Consider the following 26,885-nt stretch of genomic DNA (forward strand, 5'->3'; position numbering starts at 1 on the left):
CAGGGTAAATTTAGGGTGAATTACTAGAATTCAAATAAAATCCTTGTCCCTACAAGGTATAAGGGCGAATTTTCGCGCAAGAGAATTCGAAGGAAATCCTCTTCCCTTAGGAGGTAAAAAATTAAAAGTGACCCTACTCTTGACGAAGGTAGAAAGCTTTTAATACCAGGGACAAAGACAGAAAGTCATGTCTTTGTAAGGAAGTCCCCCTCCCTGGGGAGGCATTTTTGAGAGTCACTCTTGTTCTGACGAGAACCAGATACTTTCAAAATAAAAATTGAGAAGAAAAAATAATTTCCTGAGAAAGACTGATTGCAGTATCAGGAACGGATAGAGTAGGGAACAAAAAAAAAATAATAAAAAAAAAAATAATAAAAATAAAAAAAAAATAAATAAATAAAAAAAAAAATTCTGAAAAGACGTAGGGACAGCTTAGGTAGCCCCGGGCGTGGGTGACGCCGTATACTGAGGGTCAGAGTAGGGAACAGAGCTCAAAACATCTAACGCGCGAATACAGGAAAGACGTCGTGGAAGAAGAATACAAGAGGGAGTGTTAAAGGAAAAATAAATGAGAGAAAAAGTTAATATTGCAATTTGAGGAACATAAAGAAAATATGAGATATACTGTATATATATGAAATACTATAGAAAATATGAAAAATACTGTAGAACAGGGACTAGAAGAAAAGGTTCTAGAGAACCAGGATTAGGACAGTGTAGGGAAAAGCACTGACCTGACGAGGTCATGTGTTGGTATGAATGAGATAAATGGTAAAGAAGTGTGAGGATGAGTGACACCACACCCTGAAAACAATGTTAATGTGAAGGTTAAAAGTATATGTGTAGTTGTGTCTTGAACAGAAACTAGCTGAGTCTCTCGGGTCCAAGAGAGGGAGGCAACCAGGAAGGAGACCACTGCAGAAGGAGGTGACACACTAACACATACATGTGACGAGGGTATAGAGTAGGATTTAAATCTCTGTAAATAAAAATAACCGACTACGCCACCCCAGGAGTTACCCAGGGAAACAACTATTAGAAAAGGACACAGGTTCGTTTCTCCCAGAAAGGCACAGAGACGCGAGTTAATGAAAAAGTACAAAAATATTTATTTGGAATAAAACTACCAAATGGTACGGTTCTTAAAAATACATCAAAAACTCCCACTTCATTATTAAACACAAGAAACAATAAATAAACAAAACCAAACCAGGATTGGAGGTTCCCACTGACTGGGTACGAGTGGACAGACTTTACCCCAGCACACGCACACACCACAGTGCACTCAAAAATCACGCTATCACGCACTCAGTGTCCACAGCACACGATAGAGAAACACCACCACCAGTGGAAAGTGACCCGTCATCCAAACTCAACTGGAAACCTCAACTGGAAACCTCAGTTCCTGAAATAAATAAAAATAAAAATCAATAACCAACAAAACACAAATAAGTGGGTCAATCAGGTTAACACCTACTTTACATGATCTAATTGAAAGATAGCTACAGCTGTATTTACACCATCTGACCTACACTAGACCCAACATTAACTGTTACTAGAAAGACTAAACTCACAAAAGAATACTCTTAATAACGAAAAACAAAATCAATACTTTGCATAAATAGACACAACAAAAAAACAGAAGAATGCTTATGTTGACAAATCAATTATCCAACACAAATAAACAAATGAAAGAATGAAGGGGAGCACAAAGCAGCACGCTAAGAGTTATTGCAGGCAGTCCCCGCTAGCAGCTGCATTGGTGGTGTCCAAGCGGCAGCCAATACGCCGCCGTTAGCATTAGCAGCAGTTGCAGACGGTCTCCGGTAACCACGGCAATAGCGATGAACACGGGAGCTAGTAAGCAAATGATACCAGAGGAAGATCCGACGTAAGAGAGAAAGAAAGGGGAAAAGGGAGGATCCTAAGGAGGAAAAGCGCCAACAAGCCCATTAACATGGTCCTTTAAATGATCACACCACATCATACGTGCTTCACTTACCAATGGGCGCACACTCAGACACGTTCTAAATCACTCGTTGGTCGATGCAATACAGCGAGGTGCCGGAATTAATAGCTGTACAGCATGAAACACGCAGGTTAAAATGCGGCTAAACCCCATTACTCAGCCAGTTCAAAGCCATCACATACCTGCAACTGAACAGTCATCCAGCCACCACAGCCAAGGGAAAAGCCACCGCCACACGATGCACTAGAACAATGCCAAAAGAGAGCTTAACGTGGGTCGATTCAAACAACTTACAAAATTCAGAACGAGCGCAGAGCCTCTACCTGTAGCCGCGGCTACAGACACCCAAACCAGTGCGTCGGAGTCGGACGTGACGTATCCCAAGCACCGACCAATCAGGTTTAAAAAGGCGGTGCTACGTGCCGATTGGCCGATGTCAATGCCAATCAGCTGCACAGCACCATCACATTTTGGTTACTCATATCAATCAGCTGCACTACACCATCACATTCCACCCCCAATTTCTGCAACGTCGCCCCGACGGTGAACTAAACATCATTAATCGAAGAGCCTAATTCCAAGGGCGAAAGAATGTACCAAAAGGGTTAGTCGCTATACTGGACACTGTCCCTGTACCTACAGCTCGTGGGAGGTGGTGCAGGTTAGAATGCTGACCCGCCGTACTTCTCACAGTTCTCCTTACCACAACTTCTGCTGCTCTTACAGGGTTAGAGGGCACCACTTCAGGCTGCACAGTCTCCCCAGTTGCTCGACCCTCCAGTTCCTCGTCTACCACCCGAGGAACAGGGGGGACAGCACCCTGTGACCTTGACCTTCCTCTAAGCTCTGGTGTCTCAGGAACTAGAACCAGCAAGTCTCCATCACACTCCTCATCTGAAGGCTGCATGCCATCACCCATTGCAGATTCAGGTGGACTAGGAAGCAGATTCGGACCAAGCTGGGCCTTCAACAAGGATCTGTGTACATGTTTGGTTTTACTGAGGTCTGCAACAGGAGCAATAGTATAGACTACTCCACTTTCAGTAGGTGCTTTTAGGACTCGGTAGACCACTGAGCTCCACAGGTCTTGGATTTTACATCTACCTCGCACACTATGATCGCGAAGGTAAACTAGTTGACCCTCCTTCAGTGGTGCTTCCCTTACCTGAAGATCATGCCGGGCCTTCCGCCGGTCGGCTGCGGCACCCAATCGCTCACGAGCACCTTCAAAAGCGACTTGTAACCGATCTTGCTGTTCCACAATCCACCCATGAACACTGCCGGCTGACGGCTCTTTAACTCTACCCAAGAGGAAATCAATGGGAAGTTTAGGTTCCTGTCCAAACATCAAATAATACGGGGATTCTCCAGTTGACTGGTGAGGAGTAGTGTTGTACGCAAAGAGAACCTGAGGGAGACAAAGTGGCCAATCACTCTTTTTAGAAGGTGGAAGAGAACGCAGCAGATCATGCAACGTTCTATTGAAACGCTCACATTGACCATTTCCAGCAGGGTGGTATGGACTAGTACGTGACTTTACAACTCCATACAACCCACACAGCTGCTGAATCAAAGTGGACTCAAAATTACGACCTTGGTCGGAGTGGATGCGACCTGGCACCCCAAATTTACAAAACCATTCGGCCACAAGGACCTGTGCTACAGTCTCGGCCCGTTGGTCTCTAGTGGGTATAGCTAAGGTGTACTTTGTAAATATGTCAGTCATGACCAACACATTTTCTAGGCCAGATCTTGAAGGATCCATCAAAGTGAAATCGAGAGCTAAAATCTCATTAGGCCGAGAAGCCAGAAGATGTCCCATATAACTACTGGGAGCAGAGGGGGTGCCTTTAGCACACTGGCAGCGCTCACACTCCTGGCACCAGCGTGCAATGTCAGCAAACATACCCGGCCAGTAACATCTCTGACGAACCAGCTGGGAAGTACGCTCAACCCCCTGATGTCCATGCTGCTGATGCAGCTGGGTCAAGACCTCAGTCTTCATGACGGCTGGTAGTAACACCTGGAGAACTTCCTCTCCGCCATCCGGCCGTGACACACGCCGATAGAGCACCCCTTCAATTTCCACAAGGCGGCCCCATTGGCGAAGCAAGATGACTGCCAAGCGAGAGAGCTGCTTACGCTCCTCCGAGGTAGGGAGCAACTTACGCCTCCAAAACACCAACACCTCACCAATGACTGTGTCTGCTTCCTGCAGAGCACCCATGTCACTGCCAGAGGGGCAGGGAAAGGCGGTAACTTGATTGACCTGGGTCACCAATCCATCTGGGGCCACTTGCTGCAACACAGCTGGAACAGCCACCCCTGGACACAGGCCTTGAACTTCTCCTGTACTGGAAAAGTTCTGCCGGGACAAAGCGTCTGCGTTACGATTGCTCCTACCCGATCTATACTTTATTTCAAAGTCAAATGCGGACAATTGAGCAGCCCAACGATGCTCCATTGCACCTAACTTGGCAGAATTCAGGTAGCTAAGGGGGTTGTTATCAGTGAAGACAATACATTTTTGGCCTAACAAATACTCCCTGAACTTTTCAGTCATGGACCACTTGAGTGCCAAAAACTCCAATTTCATTGAACTATAATTAGATGGATTACGCTCGGTGGGCCTAAGACTGCGGCTGCCATATGCTATTGGTCGCACTTTGCCTTGTTGTTCCTGTGAGAGGACTGCCCCCAAGCCTCCCTGACTGGCATCAATCTCTAAAATAAAAGGCAGAGAAAAATCAGCATAGGCCAACACTGGAGCACTAGTTAGCTTAATTTTCAACCCCTCAAAGCTACTTTGACATTCTGTGGACCAAGAAGCCGCAAAGTCATGGGCATTGCCCTTTCGCTGTTTTGGGTTTGCAAGCTGAGCCACCAGCCTATGGAGGGGGGCAGCCAATTTGGAAAACCCCTCCACAAAACGACGGTAGTAGCTAGCAAACCCCAAAAATGAGCGCAACTCGGTAACGCTGGTCGGGCAAGGCCAGTTGGCCACTGCCTCCACTTTACCTGGATCGGTAGAGACCCCCTCTGACGAAATAACGTGACCCAAATAACGCACTTCCCTTTGAAAGAAAGCACACTTGGATAACTTGGCCTTCAACCCTTCCCTCTGCAGACGGCTCAGGACAACCTCCATCCGTGCCAGATGTTCATCTATAGAAGAGGAAAAGACAATAATATCATCCAAATACAGGAGGAGGGATTGGCACTGTTGATCCCCAAACAACCGTTCCATCAATCGTTGGAAGGTGCTTGGGGCATTACACAGTCCAAACGCCATCCTATTCCACTCAAAAAGGCCAAAAGGGTTACAGAAGGCAGTCTTAGGCTTGTCCTTCTCAGTTACAGGCACCTGGTTATACCCACTGGCTAGGTCCATGGTGGAAAACCAACAGGCCCCAGCCAGCGAGTCCAAAGTTTCCTCAATACGTGGTAGAGGGAATGCATCCTTTCTGGTTTTCGCATTCAAACGACGGTAGTCTACACACATGCGCAGACCACCGTCTTTTTTCTTAACCAGGACAATGGGCGAAGCATAAGGACTGGAACTTTCTCTAATCACCTGGGTCTCTAGCAGTTGGTTGATATGTGCCTTTACCACCTCATACTCAGACGGAGGGATGCGCCTGAACCGCTGCCTGACAGGGATCTTATCTAACAATGGTATATCGTGAGATATCAGGTTTGTACAACCCAAATCACCATCGTAACTGGAAAACACAGGCAAATACTTCAACAGCAATGCCCTAACTTTACCCTGCTCTACCTCAGGCAGTTTTGACAGGTCTAAAGTGGCTATTTGCTCCTGCACAGAAGGAGAAGACTGTGCACTTACCCTAGCGGCCACCATGTTTACCTCTGCGACCTCTGGGGGTAACGTAACTACATCAACCTTACTCACAACGCCCACAATAGTTCTGGCGTACAATACCACATCTATAGTGCCCACGTTGACTATGGGCACATAGACCGTACCACCATCCACCTTTAGGAGCGCAGGAGAGGCCAGCAAACCTGCAGGGAGACCAGAAATTGGAGGTTCAAACAGTACAGCATTACCAGAATACTGCACCGAACAAGTTGTAGCAACAAATTTTACAGTGCCACCTGGGATGCGACACGCCCGACGTCCACGCACTCTGACTTGTCCTTCTGCATCTTTAACTGGCTGAACTCCAGCTTGATGACAATTTTGTAAGGCCTGAAAGATAAAACTAGGGGCCTGTGATACTGCCGGTAAATCAAAAAGGCCTGTACCATGCTGGCCGAATAGCTCCTGGTAGCAGCGGCTCAACACATTCATACCCAATACACCAGGTGTTTGTGCACACATGCCCCCAGGAGGATCTTTAACAACCAGCACGCCACAGCCTGAAACTACTCGCCCACAAAGCTCTATATCTAATTCCAAATAACCAATATAAGGAATTGAAAGACCATTTGCAGCTCTAAGCTGTAACCAATGACATGATCTAAGCTGTTCTTGACCCCACAGCCCAAAATTAGTCATGAAACAACTCTCAGTAATGGTGGACACCATGGAGCCGGTGTCAACCAAACAAGGGACCTGAACCCCACCTATAGTTACAACGAGCTTCGGACATGTAGACATTAAACACGGCATATGATCATTAGAGCCTACCCTTTTCCCAACCAAGTTATGGCCCTGTAACTTGGTGGGAACTAGTTTTCCGACGGCTGGCTGGAGGATGACTGTTCGCGTCTTGTTAAAGCAGAAGTTATTTGGGCTGATGGTGCACGGACCGACATCCGCCCACCATCGCAATTTCTCGCAAAATGGCCTGGCTGACGACATCTTCTGCAAATAACAGGGTTAACTTTAGGTGGCGGCAAACTGGGTGAACAACTCTGAAGCAGAGACATACTTTGAACTAGTTGATTTAATTGTTGCTGCTGCTTCAGCAACATGTCCCGCAATTCAGTCATTTCAGACTTTGCCCCACTACTAACACTTCGATTCCCCTGCACCCCATACTGAATACCATAAACTGATGGAACAGACTGACTTCGGCCCCGCGCTCCCCCAGGCATGCCCTCTCTTTCCCACCGAAGTGCTTCACCACGTACGTCAACCAATGTGGCAGTAGGTTGACGCCGAACAAACTGCTTAAGTTCACGACGAAGGGTGCAATCATTAACGTTTACCACAAACTGATCTCGCAGTAAAATTTCTGCATTAGGCATGCCATGAGGTGACTGACCTTTAACCTTTTCCAGAAGGCTCATCAGGGCTAAGGAAAACTCCACCAAAGTCTCCCCTTCCTGCTGTCTTCTGGAAAAGAATGACTCCTGAAGAGCTACATAAGACTTAGTACAGCCATATAGATCGCGCAATACCTGAATCACCCGCTTTGGATCCTCCCTTTCACTCTGTGGCCTATAACGAATTTCCTCTCTTGCCTCTCCCTCCAGGTGATCAAACAAGAAAAATGCCCGATCAGCTGAAGACAAATGGCAAAGACGCATACAAGCCTCTGCTTCTTCCACCCACTCATTGATGTCAATTCCGGACCGGCCACTGAATTTTGGACATTTACGTTCTCGAGGAACGAAAACAAATCGTTCGGTTGACGAGGGACCAGCATCAATGAGGGGAGGATCTGAAACAACAGGAATAGAAATATTAGATGGACCCGGCAGTGCAGCTGGCACCTGCTCTTGCCGTAGTCGCTCATTATCAGCTTTTAATTGAGTTACCAACTCCCTTAACTCACGCAATTCATCTTCCATTGCTACAACGTACAAGCGAAAAGTCAACGTTTGTTGACTCACCAAAAAGAATAGGGGAGGGAGACTGCCGCAATTCAATTCCTACAAAAATGAAAATATACAAAAACAAACACACGTCTCTGCACACAATGAGGGGGAACCTGCCGACTACGCCAGAATGTGACGAGGGTATAGAGTAGGGTTTAAATCTCTGTAAATAAAAATAACCGACTACGCCACCCCAGGAGTTACCCAGGGAAACAACTATTAGAAAAGGACACAGGTTCGTTTCTCCCAGAAAGGCACAGAGACGCGAGTTAATGAAAAAGTACAAAAATATTTATTTGGAATAAAACTACCAAATGGTACGGTTCTTAAAAATACATCAAAAACTCCCACTTCATTATTAAACACAAGAAACAATAAATAAACAAAACCAAACCAGGATTGGAGGTTCCCACTGACTGGGTACGAGTGGACAGACTTTACCCCAGCACACGCACACACCACAGTGCACTCAAAAATCACGCTATCACGCACTCAGTGTCCACAGCACACGATAGAGAAACACCACCACCAGTGGAAAGTGACCCGTCATCCACCGGGGGGAAACCTCAGTTCCTGAAATAAATAAAAATAAAAATCAATAACCAACAAAACACAAATAAGTGGGTCAATCAGGTTAACACCTACTTTACATGATCTAATTGAAAGATAGCTACAGCTGTATTTACACCATCTGACCTACACTAGACCCAACATTAACTGTTACTAGAAAGACTAAACTCACAAAAGAATACTCTTAATAACGAAAAACAAAATCAATACTTTGCATAAATAGACACAACAAAAAAACAGAAGAATGCTTATGTTGACAAATCAATTATCCAACACAAATAAACAAATGAAAGAATGAAGGGGAGCACAAAGCAGCACGCTAAGAGTTATTGCAGGCAGTCCCCGCTAGCAGCTGCATTGGTGGTGTCCAAGCGGCAGCCAATACGCCGCCGTTAGCATTAGCAGCAGTTGCAGACGGTCTCCGGTAACCACGGCAATAGCGATGAACACGGGAGCTAGTAAGCAAATGATACCAGAGGAAGATCCGACGTAAGAGAGAAAGAAAGGGGAAAAGGGAGGATCCTAAGGAGGAAAAGCGCCAACAAGCCCATTAACATGGTCCTTTAAATGATCACACCACATCATACGTGCTTCACTTACCAATGGGCGCACACTCAGACACGTTCTAAATCACTCGTTGGTCGATACAATACAGCGAGGTGCCGGAATTAATAGCTGTACAGCATGAAACACGCAGGTTAAAATGCGGCTAAACCCCATTACTCAGCCAGTTCAAAGCCATCACATACCTGCAACTGAACAGTCATCCAGCCACCACAGCCAAGGGAAAAGCCACCGCCACACGATGCACTAGAACAATGCCAAAAGAGTGCTTAACGTGGGTCGATTCAAACAACTTACAAAATTCAGAACGAGCGCAGAGCCTCTACCTGTAGCCGCGGCTACAGACACCCAAACCAGTGCGTCGGAGTCGGACGTGACGTATCCCAAGCACCGACCAATCAGATTTAAAAAGGCGGTGCTACGTGCCGATTGGCCGATGTCAATGCCAATCAGCTGCACAGCACCATCACATTTTGGTTACTCATATCAATCAGCTGCACTACACCATCACATACACATATAGGAAAAGACCAAAAAGAAAATTTCCATTCACCACAAAGTAGTCTATAAGCTTTGCAATTGGTCCACAAAACTGGGGATTTATTTACAGAAAGATATGGGGTTGACAAAGTAAAGGCAGACAGGCTTAGACAGACATGAAAAAAGGAAGATAACTGGAGCCATGCCTTTTCATGAGGAAAAAACAGTTAGGCTGAATATAGTAAAAGAAAATATAAAAAAATAAATATATATATTTGATCAAATACTGATAAATGTTGACATAATAATTAGAGATTTAGTATAAGTTACTAATTAAACAGATCTATTATATTGCAGGATAAAAAGACAAGTGAAATAAAAAATAATGGGAGATATACTTAATATAGTTATAAAAGTTGAAATGGACCTTGAAGCTATATGAATAAATAAATAAAATAAATAAGTATAATAATAAATAATAAAGATAAATTAAAATACAACATAAAGACCAGCTACTAAAGAAACATTAGAAGAGATACATTGGAAGAAAATGAAGAACTGAAATAAGAGATAGAAAATAAGCTGTTAAACAGCAAAGAGATAAAATTGAGGAGTCTTCGGCCGATGGAGAGGAAAATTAGAAAAGAACATTTGACTGGTTGAAAATGGTTAACTGAAGTGATACTGGCCAAATAAATAAGGAAGATAATAATATAATAAAAAAAAATAAGGAAAAATTAAAAGCTAAGAAAAAAAGACTCCAAATTATTGTTTAATAGAAAGAAATGTCAAAAAGATTATAGTTTAAAATATGTCTAAAATATATATATATAAAAAAAAAAAGAGAGATATTAAACAGATGAGATAGAAACTAGAAAAAGCAATAACTCTTTAAGGAAGTAACTAGTTGAGGAACTAAGACTTGATATTAGAGGATAAAATTGTGTTTAGGTGCAAAAAAAAAATAATAATAATAATTAAAGAAGATTATAATAATAATAATAAAAGTTTGTTGTTATTCTAAGATTACTAATGGAGAATTGTGACAATTTTAACAGGTAGCTAATACAAATGAATGTAAATCAGACACTCCTTTTGGCAAAGTAGCAATTGCTTGGGGCACAGTAATAAGGAGAAAATTCTCTGCACCACCTCGTGCTATACATAACATAAAGTCCACCCCTAAGGCAGATGAAACATCAGCAGCATATGTATTGAGATGTAAACTGGAGTGAGAAGCCCAGACTGGGACACATATTCAGGCTAACCAATTCATAAAGGAGTGGTTGAGGATACTTCAAGCTGTGTTAAATGACTAAAATAATAATAATAATAAAATAAAAAATACATAAATAATAACCCCTGACATACCAGTAAGTGCTTCGGCCACCTGGGAGAGACACTTGCTCCATCACATCAATAGAGCTAAAGATAAAGCTGATGAGAGTCAGTCTGAGATTGAGGAACTGAAAAACCAGTTAGTGAAATTACAAGTGAACAAAGCCAGACAAGAAGTCAATGATCAAATGAGAAAGATAAAGGCAAACAATTGGTGCAGTTGCCTGACCCTGAACAATCTTACATGGCACCTGTGTACAAACAGCCATCAAACCAAAAACCTAAACACCAACCTCAATTTAGAAGACAGAATAGGGGAGGCATTAGGGTCAAGGGGGTCCCGGGGGCTTACAGAGGGTGTGGATTTGGAGAGGGTTGTTTCAGGTGTGGCCGCCTATGTCAGCTACATCGCAACTGCCAGGCTAGTCAATGCTACACGTGCAATCAGCTAGGACGCATTTCGACAAGATATCACAACGGACAAAATCTGTATGCCGAGAGAGGGGGCGTGCAAGGAGGCAAAAGCTTTGTGGCACCACTTGCAGGGCAAGCTCCAAACCCTGGAGGACAGAACCCAGGGCAGGGTGGAACACAATATCCACTCTGGGGAAGATGGGACTATTTCTGAGGAGGCCCACAGGAAGACCCAAGCGAGACTAAGGTGGAGCAACTGTTATCTATGAAGGGTCAACAAAGACTGTCTGGACTTTTTTGGTCAACACGGGTGCGACTTATTAAACATTGATTAACCCTGTCAATCAGGACTTGATTTCACAAAAAAAAAAAAAAAAAACTGTGGAAGTAATGGGTTTCACTGAGAAATGTGAAAGACTGTCTTTAACTGAGCTAATACCAGTGTCTGTTGATGGACAACAACTGAAACATCACTTTCTGTTGTCAGACAGAGCCCACACGAACTTATGGGGCAGAGACTTGCTGATAAAGCTTGATGAATCATTCTATGGTATGCTGATGGTGTTATGGTGAGATTTCCTACAGGGACGACTAAGAACTGTTCACTGGGTATACCTCACCTGCGAGGACAATGGTTGCTGTCATCGATGCGAGAGCCTGTAGGAGCTGACATTTACTGGGGCAAACTGTAGCCAGAAACCATGCCGGGAGACGGCCTTCTCTCACTTTATGCTCAATGGAGACCTTGGGTAACTCTTATTGCACCATACATGCCTCCCACCAACCCACCTCACATGACTTTATTCTGTGACCAAAACTAAACTGAAAGAAAGAAAAAAATTATAATTAGAAGGGTGTGGTTGGCAGATTAACTAAACATATATGGGTCACAAGGTGGCATGGAAGAGAAAGAACGGATAATGAGGTGACGGCACCAATGCTGTACAGTTTACCAAGCCAATTATGGTCTACAGGACCAGCAGATGTGGGTTTTTGCTCCTCACTCTCAGACATAAATTAAAGTTTAATAATGAAGTTAAATAATGAAAGGCCGATTTGGCAGCCACAGTATCCTCACAAACCACAAGCTGAAGCAGGTATTGCAGATACAATTAAAGAATTGTTGACTATAGTTGTGTTAGAGCCATCGACCTGACACCTAAACACTCCAATTTTACCTGTAGAAAAACAAAATACAGGAAAATACAGAATGGCTCATGATTTAAGTTAATGCGGTAGTGAAAACCGCCACAATGCCAGTTCCAAATTAATACACTGCATTACCGGCTTTACACCAAGAGAATAAGTGATTTTAATGTCTAGACTTAGCCAATGAATTTTTCTATTTAACACTGGCACCAAATTTGAAGGATGTGTTTTCATTTACCTTTAGGGGGCAGCAATACAGGTACACCAGAGTACCACAAGAATTAATATTGTCTGCAGGGTTGTTAAATTACGCCCTGCGAGGCCCGCTGAGTGATTGCCACTTGACAGAGGGGGTGTCACTATATATGATGGTGATATTTTACTAGCTGAAAAATAGTGGACACCTGATTGATTGGAAGTAAGCAGGTGTTATGACACTTATAGGGAACCAGATTTAAAGAAAGTAAATTAAAATTATAGTTGAGTAGATGACACGCCACAATATTGGGACGAGTGGTGTCTGGGATAGGTGGAGTGATTAAGTGTTTAATGAATAACAATCTAGAAACAAATAGATGTTGTGGGAAAATTAGATTAGATAATGATAAACACTGGAATAACAAATATTTTAAATCAGTGGAGTGGGCACTGGGCCTGAAACATGATTTTAGAAATGGTGTAAAAAATAATAATTACAGGGAAATGTCAAGAGAATTAACAGAAATTTGAAAACAAAACTGGCAAAAAATCTGTGCACAGACCAAAAGGAAATGAAATAAAAATCATATTAAGGGATTTTAGTTAATTATGGAAAAAAAAAATGGAATTAATGACTTTTAAATTGTTTAAAGGACTGCAGTTTCGGGTACCTGGTGCAGCTTTGATGTGCACTAAATCATTTATGTAGAGATTATATTATGACAGATTAACAACTTTATTCACAATTTTTTTTTTTTAAACAGAATGCTGAAGGTGTAAGGCTGTCGGGACTAACTTGACAGTCAACACAGGGGTGTAAAAGCGGCCTGGAACTAGGTCCAGGCCGAAAGGGGGAGATTAATTAACAGATGACTAATTGGACTAATTGGTCCAATTGGTGTGTAAGCATGTATTGGTGTAGGAGATGAACATGCTGCAACACCAATGCATGAGGCCAACTGTATATTAGATACAGGCCAACACAAAAAGGGGAAACAAATACTATGTTAAATTTTAAAATAGAAAAAAAAAAAAAAAAGACTGACTTACTAACACATGACAATCTGACAGAAAGTGTGTGAGTGACAACTGTAAGGAAAATAACATCAAAAGCATCTTGATGCCAAAAATTGTAAAGAAAGAATGAGAAAAAAGGGATATGAATTGGACAGGGTGTCAATAAATTGGACAGAGTTCCTCCAGACACTCCTGTTTCCCCCACAAGTCCAAAAACATGTGGTATAGGTGAATTGGATATGCTAAATTGGGCGTAGTGTATGTGTGTGATTGAGTGTGTATGGATGTTTCCCAGTGATAGGTTGCAGCTGGAAGGGCATCCGCTGTGTAAAAATATGCTGGATAAGTTCCACTGGGGCAACCCCAGATTAATAAAGGGACTAAGCCTTAAAGAAAATGAATAAATGAATTAGACAAATTAGATTGAAGAAAATTTAGGTATAATAAAATAATGACTGGTCTATAACCAGGGCCCTAGAGGAATTGAAAATACTCTTAAAGACGATGGCAGAACACTTTGGTATAGATAACCCCTTTGATGAATGGATGACCCGTGTGTTTGGAAAATATAAAACTATGATAACTTCAGTTTTGATCTCAATTGCTACCTTTGTAGCTATAATGGTGACATGTGGATGTTGTTGTGTCCCATGCATCAGGTCATTGTGTAACAGGGTGATAGTAACAGCAATTGAAAAGAAAGATGGGCTACCACCCCCTTACACAATGCCATTATTAATATCTGCTGAGGAGGAGGAAGAGGAGGAAAGCCGTGTGTAAATGTCTCTCTACTAACTGTGCTTTTTCCGCAGATGCTGTTTCAATATATATTTTGTGTTATAAGAAATGTTAAGTAGATATTTTGAGTTTAAAATGAATCTATCGAAAAGTTTAGCTTAGATATATTTTTTGTTGTTTTGTTTTGTTTTTTGTTTTGTGTGATTGACTCAGCTGACTTGTTGTGGTCGCCCACATGTCAATTAGGGGACCGACTGGATGTTTTTCCCCACAGGGGTTTTCGGCCCAGTCCTGTCTGAGCACACTGGTTTAAAGGGCATTTATAGAGATTTTTTATTTCTGAATTTTATGAGTGTACAATGTAGACTAGGGTGAAATGTTGATCTACAATAGCAGTCTGATATGATGCCTCAGATGAACATGTGGTGGCTGCCCATACGTCAACTAGGGGGTCGCATGGGTGTCTTTCCTCAGAGGTTTTCGACTCAGGCTCATCCGGACGTATTATGCTGAAAATAATTTTTATTTTATTTTATTTAACTATGCTGAAAAGAATTTTTATTTTATTTTATTTAACACATAGACCTAATTGTGGTAGTTTAAAGATTTATTGAATACAATAGGGTGTGGCCTCTTTCAGAGGCCAAGAGAGGGATTTGTGGTGTTTTTATAATTTTTCCATGTTTTCCATGCATAAGAAGTCTTTAATGATTGACCCATAGGGTGTTGGTTACTATGAAATCGTCTGAAGGGTTAACAGCCATATTGTGAGCACGGTATAGACCAGTGTTGCAGACTGCTGAGACAAGCACATCCTGTTATTAAATATAGGTGCGAGTTCTAAGAATGACAGGATGTATGAGCCATGTGTGTGTTAAGAGGAGACATTTGCCTTAAAAGGTTAACTCTTAAGAGAAGATGCACGGAAGATAACTGTGGTATAAAAGGATGTGTCTCTGAAGGACAGTTCAGAGAACTGTACCTCTCCTGCGCAGTGTATTGCTTTTGGTTTCTTTCCTGCTTGAGCAAATAAAACTTATAATTTTTGACAGATTGACTCCGAACCCATTTTTGAACATGCACTGGACCCTTTGAAGTCCAACACTAGTTAAGTCACTATTGTCTAGTTTGTTTAAATCTTGTCTAGTTTGTTTACCCAGCTCGCATCCTTGTCTAGTTAAGCTAGTTAAATCGCTCTTGTCTAGTTTGTTAACATCTAGTCTTGTTTTGAGGCTCCAGTGGTGTTTTGCATTACCTCTTTTGGTTTTTATTTTTGCCTTTGCCTTTCCCCTGTATGTAAGAGTTCCCTGTATGTCACTACTGATTATCTCCGTGATTATCTCACTGCTCGTTCTTGCTGTTTAAGACTCCTGCTCTCCGGCTGGTTTTTACTGTATCTTCCGATACTCCAGGCTGAACAAACATCTGCCAGCAGGCAGTCTGGTTAATCCTCACTGATCTAAACAACCCGCTGCTCACCACCACCATCTGCTGGACTGTCCCGTTACTACTCGCACTGCTCACTTCTTCCCCTTATAAATAAAACTGTTGACTGCAGTTGAATCCAATCTCTTTCCTGACAGAACGATCTGGCCACATCATGGATTCAGCAGGTGCAGAACAGGTCAGAACCACACTCGCTCAGCAGGGTGCTTTATTGGAACAACATGTGACCCCAACAAGCAGCAGCCAGCAGCTCTTTTATGTCCCCAGCTTCAGAATCACGCCAGCCAGAGCCTACTGGTCCTTTCTTGGCCAATGCTCTCTTGTTTTTACCCTTCAGCCCCGTCGCTATGCCACTGAGAAGTCAAGAGTGGCATTTGTTCTGACCCTGCACACAGGGAGAATTTGGAACTGCTGTTTAGGAGACCAAAGCTCCCTTTTGTCAACAGTTTGAAGACTTTTGTCAGGAGATGATCTGATTATTCGATTGATCAGCACAAGGGGACAAAGCAGCCTCTCGTCTGGGTCATCTCACACAAAGTGGTCATTCAGTCACTGACTACTCCCAGGAGTCCTCCCAGAAGTTATCCAAGGATCTTGATAAACTGATGAATTTGGCTCTCCATATTAAGAGCAGGATTCTGCTTTGATGCCATCATTGGGCAGACCACCTACCCTGAGGATGGAAGAGGGTCCTCCTGTCACTGTCCCTTTACCCCAACCTTCATCTGCAGATCCAGAGTCTATGTAGTTGGGGCGTATGTGTCTCTTCCCCCAAGAGAGGCAACTAATACTTACTCAAGGCCTCTATTTGTATTGCTGAAAGCCTGGCCACTTTGCTAAGAAATGCCTGTTAAAAAACAAAGCCCGTCAGTAGACGGGGGTATCCTGGTGGGCGCTTACCCCTGTTTTAATCCCACTTAATCGTGCATTCAGTTACATATTTCCTTGCACTATAAGGAACTCTCCAATTCCTGTCTTTCCCTATTGGACTCTGTTTTTTGGATACTGCCACTGTCGCCTGGTGGGGCATTCCTGTTGTTCTCCTTCCTAGTCCTATTTCTGTTTGGTCACATGATGGTCACATCATCACGTCCATTACTCACTCCACTCCTCCTGTAAGTCTTTTTGTCTTTGGCAATCATCATGAGGTTACCAGGCTGTACTTCCTTGATTCGCCTAGTGCACCAGTAGTTTTAGGACACCCCTGGTTGGTAAAGCATGGCCGTCATATGGATTGGTCTAGTAACTCTGTGTTAGCCTGGAGCCAGTCATCTCTAGCATCTTGTTTGGGTACTGCCATTTCTGGTTTTGTGTCTCCTGTGTTGCAGGTGGAGGCAGCTGACCTGACCAAGGTCCCGGCGGAATACCAAGATCTTCGTCTGGTTTTTTTGGAAGTCTCGGGCCATGTTTTTGCCTCCTCATTGACCTTATGACTGTACCACTGATCCAGGTACTTTTCCGCCCAAGGGTTGCCTTCATTCCCTTTCTGGTCCTAAAAGAGAGGCCATGGCCAAGTATACTCAGAAATCCCTCCATGCTGGCCTCATCCGCCCCTCTTCATCTCCTGCTGGTGCTGGGTTCTTTTTTTTAGGGAGGATGGCTCCCTGCGTCCCTGTATTGACTACAAGGGCCTCACAGTTAAGAACAAGTACCTCTTACCTCTTATGTTGTCTGCTTTTGAATTGTCGCAGAGAGCCAAGGTCTTTTTCAAGTTAGACCTACGCAATGCCTACAATCTGGTACAGATCTGTGAGGGACATGAGTGGAAGACAACCTTTAACACACCCACGGGACACTACAGCACCCTTAACGGCTCTAACTTTCACCAAGGTACCATTCTGTTTGAAAGCTCAGGCAACCTTTGATGACTTAAAATCTCATTTGATTTTTGGCCATGTTCTCTCCATTACAGATCAGGAAGGGCAGTTCATTGTCGAGGTGGATGTCTCTGATGTCAGGGTAGGCGTGGTCCTGTCTCAACTTTCTCTCAAGGATAGGAAGGTACCTTTTTCTCCTATCGGCTGAGCCCAGCAGAGCGTAACTACGATATTGGCAACAAGGAACTGCTGGTATAGAATAATTTTTCTAATGCATAAAGAGGAACTTTTATTATGTAATCACTATATAATCTGCCACTATTAAAATATAGATTACTATTAAAATACACTGTTAAAACATACAGAAATACATTCAAGTAATGCAGAGGAAAATACACAGACATGCAGTGCCTTATAATTGACGAAAACACACAGGCATGCAGGGCCTTTAAAATTGAGGGCCTCACGGCCTTGAGGCATGGCAGGTCATGTGGTGAAGTAAGAACATTCAGACCGCATATGCAATACATTTAGACAAAAGTATGTATTGACCAAGACAAAACAACACTCCCCAAAATAGCATACATAGGGAGAATCATTTAGAAAGTATGGAAACAACATGATCATGTGCAAACACATGACTGTAAGCACATGCTATATGACCTTAAGATATGTAAAAACAGAAAAACATACAGCCATTAATTAAAAAGCTAGAATACTATTGGAGCCGGGAAATGTCATAATGCTAAACCACTTCTCATGATGACAATGGGAAAAAACTGTATATAAACTGTGGGTTTTTGAACATTGGGAGGAGAGAGATCGATCGACCAACTCTGCTGTAACAATAAACTGCTTCAACTTGAGAACTTCGAAGACCTCAGCCTCTTTTTTGAAACTTAGAAAATGTTTGTCGAGATCCAGAGCAACTTTCCACTACACTGGCAGTCAGGTTGGCCTTGGGCTAGTGTTGCCACTGGTTGGAGGGGTCAACGCAGCCATTTTTGGTCTGCACGGATCACAACAACCTCGAGTACATCCATTCGGCCAAGAGGTTGAGTTCCCGTCAGGCCCGCTGGGCACACTTCTTTAGCCAATGTAATTTCACTTTCTCATACCGACTTGGAACTAAAAATGTCAAATCCTATGCATATTTGGGTCCCCCAAGGAGACTCTACCTGAGACCATCCTCCCCAGGGAGGTGATAGTGGGGTCTTTTTCTGGGACATTGAGCGGCAGGTGAGGGAAACCTTATTCTTGAGATTACTATAATCCTGGACCAGGCCAAATTCTGAGCAGCTGCTGTGGTGGTCATGGAGGAGTGGAGAGCATGAGACTGATCCTTGTAAGACACCCGTGACAGACGAGTCCTCGCATTGATGCTGAAGGGACAGCCTGTACACTAGCTGGTGGACTCCATGAGTGGACTCCTACACTAGCTGGTGGCTTCTCCATGATGGACGTCCAGCGCTCTCCAGCCTAAGGCGCCAAGACTTCAGCTCTGCACAAGACTTTAGGCCATAGGAGAAATAGTCGTGCCCAACTGAGCCGGGTTTCTCTTAAGGTTTTTTAATTCTTCACTTTCGTCAATTGGTGATGTTTTTTCCTTGCATCAGTGGATTTGCTCTTCAGTGTTTGATCTCTCAGCAGTGAATATTAAACCACACTGAACTAAACTAAACTGAACTTCAACAATAAAAACTGAACTGAAACTGTTTCAATTATCAATAATCTTCTATGTGAAGCTGCTTTGACACGATCTACATTGTAAAAGCGCTATACAAATAAAGATGAATTGAATTGAATAGGGGTCCCCAGTTTGTTTTCCGGTTTTGGAGGGAGTTCTGCCGACAGATCGGGGCCTCTACGAGTCTGTCTACGAAATTCCATCCACAGACCAGTGGACAGTGTGAGTGAGCTAACCCGGATCTTGAGAAAGAGAGCCCTCCCCTGCATGGACTCCCAAAATCTTAGTTCTTGGTGTACAAAGTTGACATGGATTCAATATGCTCACAATTCCCCCAGTAGCATCCACAGGTATGTCCGCATTTCAGTGTTCTGTTGGTTACTAACCTCTTCTGTTTTCACCACAGGAACCCGATTCTGTTTCCTTCAATTTCCTTCAAAGTCCTTTGTCTTGTGCCAGATCGTTGTGTTTGTTGCTTGATCCCACAGACCCAGCTCACATCCTTGTCTAGTTAAGCTAGTAACTTTTATTTTTGCTTTTGCCTCTCGCCTGTATGTTAGAGTTTCCTGTATGTCACTACTTACCCTTATTATCTCCATGCTCGCTGCATATGGCTCCTGCTCTCTGGCTGGTTTTGCTGTATTATTCAATACCCGAGGCCGACAGCCGCTCTACTTTCTCAACTCCCGGTTTACACTGCTTGCTCCATCTGTACCTGTCCCAGTCGCCAACCTTCTCTGTCAGCCAATCAAGAGTTCAGTCGCCGCCAGCAATTACTGTCCGCTGCTGTGCTGACTCAAAGACTACATTCACACTGCAGCCAAATGTGGCCCGAATCTGACTTTTTCTTTTCACTTCAGATTTGTGCCACTTTCGTATGTAGTATTAAACTGAACACCAAAGGTAGATGCTAGCTCAACACCTGGGGTCTCATGTACGAAGACTTGCGTGGAAATCATACTAAAACATTGCATACGCACAAAGCTGTAAATCACAAGCTTGTGCTGTACGCACAAAAATGCCGAATCCCACGCATATTCTTTTGTACATCCGAATGAATGTGAAATTGAGCGCAACATGCACGAGCACAAAACCCCTCCCTGCCTCCTCCCCCGTATGAATATGCTAATGACTCTACTTTGGCAAAACTCAATGAAAAAGAAATGTCAAAATCAAGCAAAAAGAGAAACTTTGAACAGAATGTGAATTGGAGGTGCTCCTTTCGGAGGTAGACCGGAGAAAAGCGGTGTTATTTGCAAGTTTGTTCTTCGGAATTAACAACCAAAGAAAAAAAAAATAGAATGGGAGAGTTTAGCTGATGCGGTTAACACAGTTGGGTCTAAACATTGCACTGAGTGAATTAAAAAAAGAAATAATGTGATTTATAAGTGTAAAATGTTGCAACACCATTAACAGTTTCAGTGGCGCAGCTTGTAAAACGCATGTCAATATGTTTTGACACGTTCAAGCATGAACTCGGTTCGAAACCAGCGTCTGGTAAACTCTTCTTTTTTTCCCCCGCTACATATCAGATTTTGCCAACTATTTATCACAAGAAAGACAAGTAGGAATCATTAATAAGTCTTTGCATCATGTTTTATTTGCACATTTATTGAATGGAACTGTTTCTGATTCACGCATGCAAATTCATCTTCAGATAGTGTCTTTATAGCAATGTGCGTGCAGTAGATAGGTCAGATTACATTGGGAAAACAGGCGACAGCTGCAAATTGTGCTTTAATGTTTGGCTGGTCAACTGTATGGTATGGAAACCTTATATACCTGCTAGATGAACCCGTCTCATACAGCTGCCATTGCACGGCTCAAAGACACTTTGTAGAGTGCAATTTAACCTGCCTCTAGGAGTCACCAATGGAAATAAAACAGACACACACAAAAAATGTGCGTACGCCAGCCATAAAGCTGGCGTGGAGCTGCGCACATTCCCACGTTCATTTCATTGTTAGTAAATCCAAACGTGAGTGATTATGAGCGTAAAACCTGGCGTATGCACTTTTTGTGCGTACGCAGCATTGATACATGAGGCCCCTGATGTTTTGCAAAGCGACCGCAGTATGAACGGTTATGTGTGATTTCATGTGACTTTTACATAATCTTTGAGCGTCATATTTCTGTGCTGCAAACATCATCTGTTCCTCAGCAGCAAAGTAGAATGGCACAAAGGGCAATAACTTTACCACAGAAAGTTGGTTCATTTTAAAAAACATTTTCAAGGCAAAACTGGTCCTTGTTAGCCAATCTGCTTAATGATTGGGACACGGGTTGACCGCGAAGCTGAAAGGCATCTGGGATTTTGCTGATAAGAGATCCGTGCACAAAGGAGAGGCACTTTCATTTTATGGATGAACTTTGTCTTTTGAGAAAAAGACAGGTGCTCAAGCACCCAAACTCCCCTTCTGCACATGTCTGTTGTTTATAACAAAGTAAAATGAAATAACCCAAATGGAGATAAAGCAACTCCGCCTTTACAGTCTGTGTCTGCTCATTAACCCGTGATGAGTTCACTACACTGGTTGTCAGAAAGACGCGCACCGCCTAAATCACAAACGATCAATGTTTATTATCACAACTGTCTTATTTTAGGTTTCAAATGCCGAAATACACATTAGTAGTAGCAGAACAGCTCTTTACAGTTCATGAAACACACCACGGTTGTCTGTAGGGCAATAATCATATAAAGCATAATCTGACAACATGCATCACACAGTATACACATTGTGTGCATAATTAGCCATTTTGTGCTATCCGTAAATGTACTTTTGTGCATGCGGGTCAGTTTAGTACCATGATCTGTTCACACAGCAAATCTGATACTGGCCACATTTATGCCGATTTTGGAGTGTCTATTTAGGCTAAGTACAAATAGAGCTTGTTGGAATAAACTAGTTTAGCGATTTACGCCCATCACCGTTTGATTGACAGAGACAACATAACTAAAGAGTGCAACAGACAGCAGTGTGAGTTGTGTATCTCGTAAGGCGCATGGCAACATCTTTTGAGGTGATCGATCTTGAACAAGGTTCGAATCCAGCATCTGATGAACATGTTATTCTTTTTTTCTCCCACTTTATATCAGATTTTTCCTACTCTTCATCACGAGGAAGACAAGTAGGAATCATCAATAAGTGTGTGTATCATGTAGGATTCAGACTCATAAAACTGGATTAGAGAGTTGTTATATCCAAATCATGTGCATTATAAGTTTGTAAAAGTGAACCTAAACAAGTGTATTAAAATCCATTAATTTTCACTAGTTGCATTAGTAATTTTGTTTTTCAAAGAATGCTTTAAATGCTTTAAAAAATTGTTAAATCATTGTAGACTAGAAATATATGTACTGTATATCATTCATTTTAAAAATGTGTGCGATACATTATAGTTGTAACTGTTTGCTGTTACTTTGTATATTATGTATATAAGTTTATGTTTTCAAAGATAATTTTTGTTGTCGAGAAAATAAGTTACATGTATTATTTGTGAATTTTTTTGGTTTGGGACTTTTATTTTGAAATCTCTGCGGCTGTATAAAATGGCTGACTGGACATGAGGTTATTACTTCCTGTTAGCAAGCAATCGGCAAACATGAGTTGTTTGCATGTTCTCTTCAATGGATGTATCGACTTCAACAAGGACTTCAAGTGATTTAAGGAGCATTCAGGACAATTTCTTTCGTATAGCATGCAGCCAACGAGGTATTTTGCTTTATATTTGTATGTTGTGTTTGAAGTTTCTAAGCTTTGTTAGTTTGTGTACATATGTTTTGATTTGTATTAAGTACATTTGTTTTGTATTCATTTTTTAGTTTTCACGGTGGATTTGGGGGAAAAAGCCAACAAATAAACCAGTAACAGGGAAATTATTGTGAAAACTCGGACTGTTCAACTACACGAGTGGGTGACGCAAGCAACCGCATGTTTGCTGAATGGACAGGATTGGCACGTGTCAGCAACGTGTGGAGAGCATGGTCATAGGAATAACGGATGAGCAAACATACATACACACACACACACACACACAAACAAACAAACGCACATGTATGAAGATTTAAGAAGATGCACACAATACAATTACACAAGCGAACAACAATAGACTAAGTTATCAAGTGTTTAGGTATTTAAGAGTTGTTTAAGAAGTTTTGTAAGGGTTTCTAAATAATTGTTATTTAAAATGCATTTGTAAGGTGTGTGAAGCATTTAATTGTTTGCTCACACTTCATTTTTGATTGTAGCTTGTATTTATTGAATTTTTCTAGAGTTAAAATAAATGCTGTTTTGAAAATGCTGTTGGTTATTTGATATACATTTTTAAAGGAATTGATGTGTTTTATATTGAGTGTTTAAAACACTTGGATAGAAAGATTTGCACATTTTATATCTTATGCAGTGTTATTTTAAGCTATTTATTGACATTTCTAGTATTTAATCTTTAAATTAAGTAATTTTTTTGGGTAATTGTCAAGATTAAGTTAGATTGCGCTTGTGTATAATCCATCTTTATATTTGAGTTAATGTAGTTTCTCAATATGTTAGAACCAAGTGACCCTACACTTCAAGTCAAAGAAAGTATTAGGGATAGTGCAGATGTGCAAGATCAAGTTAAAGTAACTAAAGAGGGTGGTCAAGCTCAAAAAGAAGAGCAACAATCAAGACAAAGTCAAAGAAAAAGAACTCTAACAGAGAAAGGTAAAGAAATGCAAGCTGCAAAGATTAAATCACGTCAACAAAGGTTCACCTATCTGTACAACAAATGGAAAAACTATGTCAAATCTAAGCGGGCATTATCACAGCCAAAACAGATGTTATCTGATAATATTCTCAATGATATTATTAGTGATGTTGTAGGTATCTCTGAAGAAGCGCTTGTATGATGAACTGCGCAAGATTTCAACACCAGAGCAAGAAACGCGTAGAAGAGTGGACTTGTATGGGGAAGTTTCTAACTTCTGTAAAGCGACAAGATGCTGCGGCTGATGCTGCTGCAAGCCAGGCTGTTCTTGCAGTGTTAGAAGAACAAAATAAAGAACAGCAGGAAATTCAGCTTCTAGAAGCTCAAGTTAAAAAGAAGATAGCTGATCAAGAGGCAGCAGCTGCAAAACGTCATTTAGAGCAAGAATCAGAAGAGTTGAAACTAAGAATAAAGAGAGAAGAAGAGGAAGCTAAGATTAAAGCTCAAATAGAAGAGGAACATGAAGCCTTGCAGAAGACTCTTGAGGAAAAAAGAAGAAAGACAAAGCAGTTGGAAGCAGAGAAAAGTTTGAAGGTAGCACAAGCAAGAATGAAAGTGTATGATGAAGAAGCATTGAAGATCATAAAGACTCCCTGAAAATCTCTTCAGTACCGCAAGCTGTGACCACCACCTCCTCAAATGAAAGTATAACAGATCTTGTGAAGGTTCTGGTGGGTGCTTTAAGTGCAAGTAGAATTCCAGTTCCTGAACCATCAGTATTCAGTGGTGATCCGTTGAAGTACATCGATTGGAAGCTTTCTTTTGAAACGCTAATTGATCAGAAAACCATTTAAGATAAAGAGAAGATCTATTATCTTCGTAGATATGTAAGTGGCCAAGCTAAGAAAGCACTTGATGGATATTTCCTTCTTGAAACCGAATCTGCTAATGCTGCTGCATGGGAAGTTTTAGAGGAGAGATATGGGAATCAGTTCACAATTGCAAAGTCATATAGAGATAAGCTCCAAGCATGGCCTAAGATCGGCTATAGAGACAGTTTTGAGCTAAGAGAATTTGTTGATTTTCTTCGCAGTTGTGAAGCTGCTATGGCTCACATCAAGGCATTAGAAATCTTGAATGATTGTAATGAGAACCGGAAGATTCTTTTAAAGTTACCAGAATGGTTAGCTGAAAGCTGGAATTGAAAGGTCATTGAAATTGAAAAGGAGACTGACCAATTTCCTTTCTTTCAGTCAATTTGTCAAGTTTTTGCCGAGAGAGGTAAAGATTGCTTGCAATCCTGTTACATCCTTACAAGCACTTAAACTTGGTGAAGCTGAAAACCCAAAAACGTCAAAGCTTTGGAGCAAAAACCTTAACAACAAGTACTAGTGAGAGACCTTTAATAATGTGTATTTTCTGTCAGAAGCCAGGACACATATTCCATGAATGTGAGAAGTTTATGGAGAATTCAATTCCAGACAAGATTAAATTCGTTCGAGCTGAAAGGTTATGCTTTGGGTGCCTTAAGTCTGGTCATTTCTCAAAGATTTGCAAGGACAGAAGTGTATGTGATGTGTGCCACAAGAGGCATCCAACTTATTTACATGAGGAGCGAATTAAAGAAAATCCAAAATTTCCACAAGTTAAATTGAGCTCAAGACAAGAAAGGCACCAAGAAAGACCTCCATTAAAAGAGCCTAATGAAATAACTACCATGGTTACTTCCAACAGAGTGATTCTTGATGATACTAACACTCAAACAGCAGCAATAACTCATGTTTGGATCTTATCTATAACTCAACCAGCTGAAGAAGTTCTTGTTTATGTCCTGTTAGATTCCCAAAGTAATACGAAATTTATTTTAAATGAAGTAGCTGAAGCATAAGATGCAAGCAAAGAACAAGTTAAGCTCAAGCTTTCTACCATGACTTCAAGAACTACAGTGGTAAGCTCTCGAAAGGTAAAAGACCTTAAAGTCAGGGGAATTTATTCTGTTAAAAGGATACCATTATCACCAATGTACACTCTGGAGTTTATTCCAGCCAACAGAACTCATATACCAACAAATAAAACTGCAAATGATTGGTCTCATTTAAGTAATTTTCAAGATGTGATAGCACCTCTACAGGATTGTGAAGTAGGTTTGCTTATTGGATATAATTGCTCACAAGCTCTTCATCCAAGGGAAGTAGTTTCTGGACAAGACCATCAGCCCTATGCACAACGTACCGACCTTGGATGGAACATTGTGGGTAATGGTAATCCTCATGTGGACTATGGAGATGATATCGGAACCAGCCATCGTATAGTTGTAAGGCATGTAACATCAATTATGGATTCTGCTGTTAACCTCAAAACTGAAGTACATTATGTGAGTCGAATTAAAGTAAAAGAAATTGGTCCTTCAGAAATATTAAAGGTCCTTGAATCAGACTTCTCTGAAAGAGCTGAAAAGACTGATCCGGTGTCCCAAGAAGATCTCAGGTTCTTGTCAACTTTGAGAGAAAATATCACACAGAAAAGTGATGGTCATTATGAAATGCCATTACCATTTAAAAGAGAAAAGCCAAACCTTCCTTATAATCAGATATGTGCAGTTCAACGTCTGAAATGTCTTGAAAGGAGATTTAAGAAAGATCAGCAGTATTATGAGGACTATGTAAAATTCATGAATGACATAATTTCCCGTGGTGATGCAGAGAAGGTTCCTGAAGAAGAAATTAACAACAGTCCAGTTTGGTATATTCCACATCATAGTTTATTATCCACAGAAAACGGAAAATACAATCATCCCCTCTCTACCGAATTGGCTCTATCACTGTCCCTCTACTCCACCAATAGCTGGTGTGTGGTGAGCGCACTGGCGTCGTTGTCCTGTGGCAGCCATCGCATCATCCAAGTGGATGCTGCACACTGGTGGTGGTGTGGAGAGACCCCCCCTCATGATTGTGAAGCGCTTTGGGTGTATGGCCATACACAATAAATGCGCTATATAAATACACATTACATTAAATACACA

General features: G+C 41.8%; 1 protein-coding gene and 2 long non-coding RNA genes across 3 annotated transcripts in view; 2 read left to right on the top strand and 1 right to left on the bottom strand.

The window, feature by feature from the left end:
- Positions 1-26,885, bottom strand: part of ghrh (growth hormone releasing hormone) — a 107,699-nt gene that overhangs the window by 27,712 nt on the left and 53,102 nt on the right.
- LOC148679629 (uncharacterized) lies at positions 530-15,276 on the top strand. The gene is made up of 2 exons (XR_015944896.1): positions 530-927; positions 13,237-15,276. It is a non-coding gene; the product is annotated as an uncharacterized LOC148679629 (long non-coding RNA).
- Positions 22,087-26,431, top strand: LOC141376578 (uncharacterized). Its single transcript, XR_015502629.1, has 2 exons — positions 22,087-22,890; positions 23,001-26,431. It is a non-coding gene; the product is annotated as an uncharacterized LOC141376578 (long non-coding RNA).

This window comes from Danio rerio, chromosome 11, assembly GCF_052040795.2.
Source record: "Danio rerio strain M-AB ecotype USA chromosome 11, GRCz13ab, whole genome shotgun sequence".
In the NCBI taxonomy this organism is placed as follows: Eukaryota; Metazoa; Chordata; class Actinopteri; order Cypriniformes; family Danionidae; genus Danio; species Danio rerio.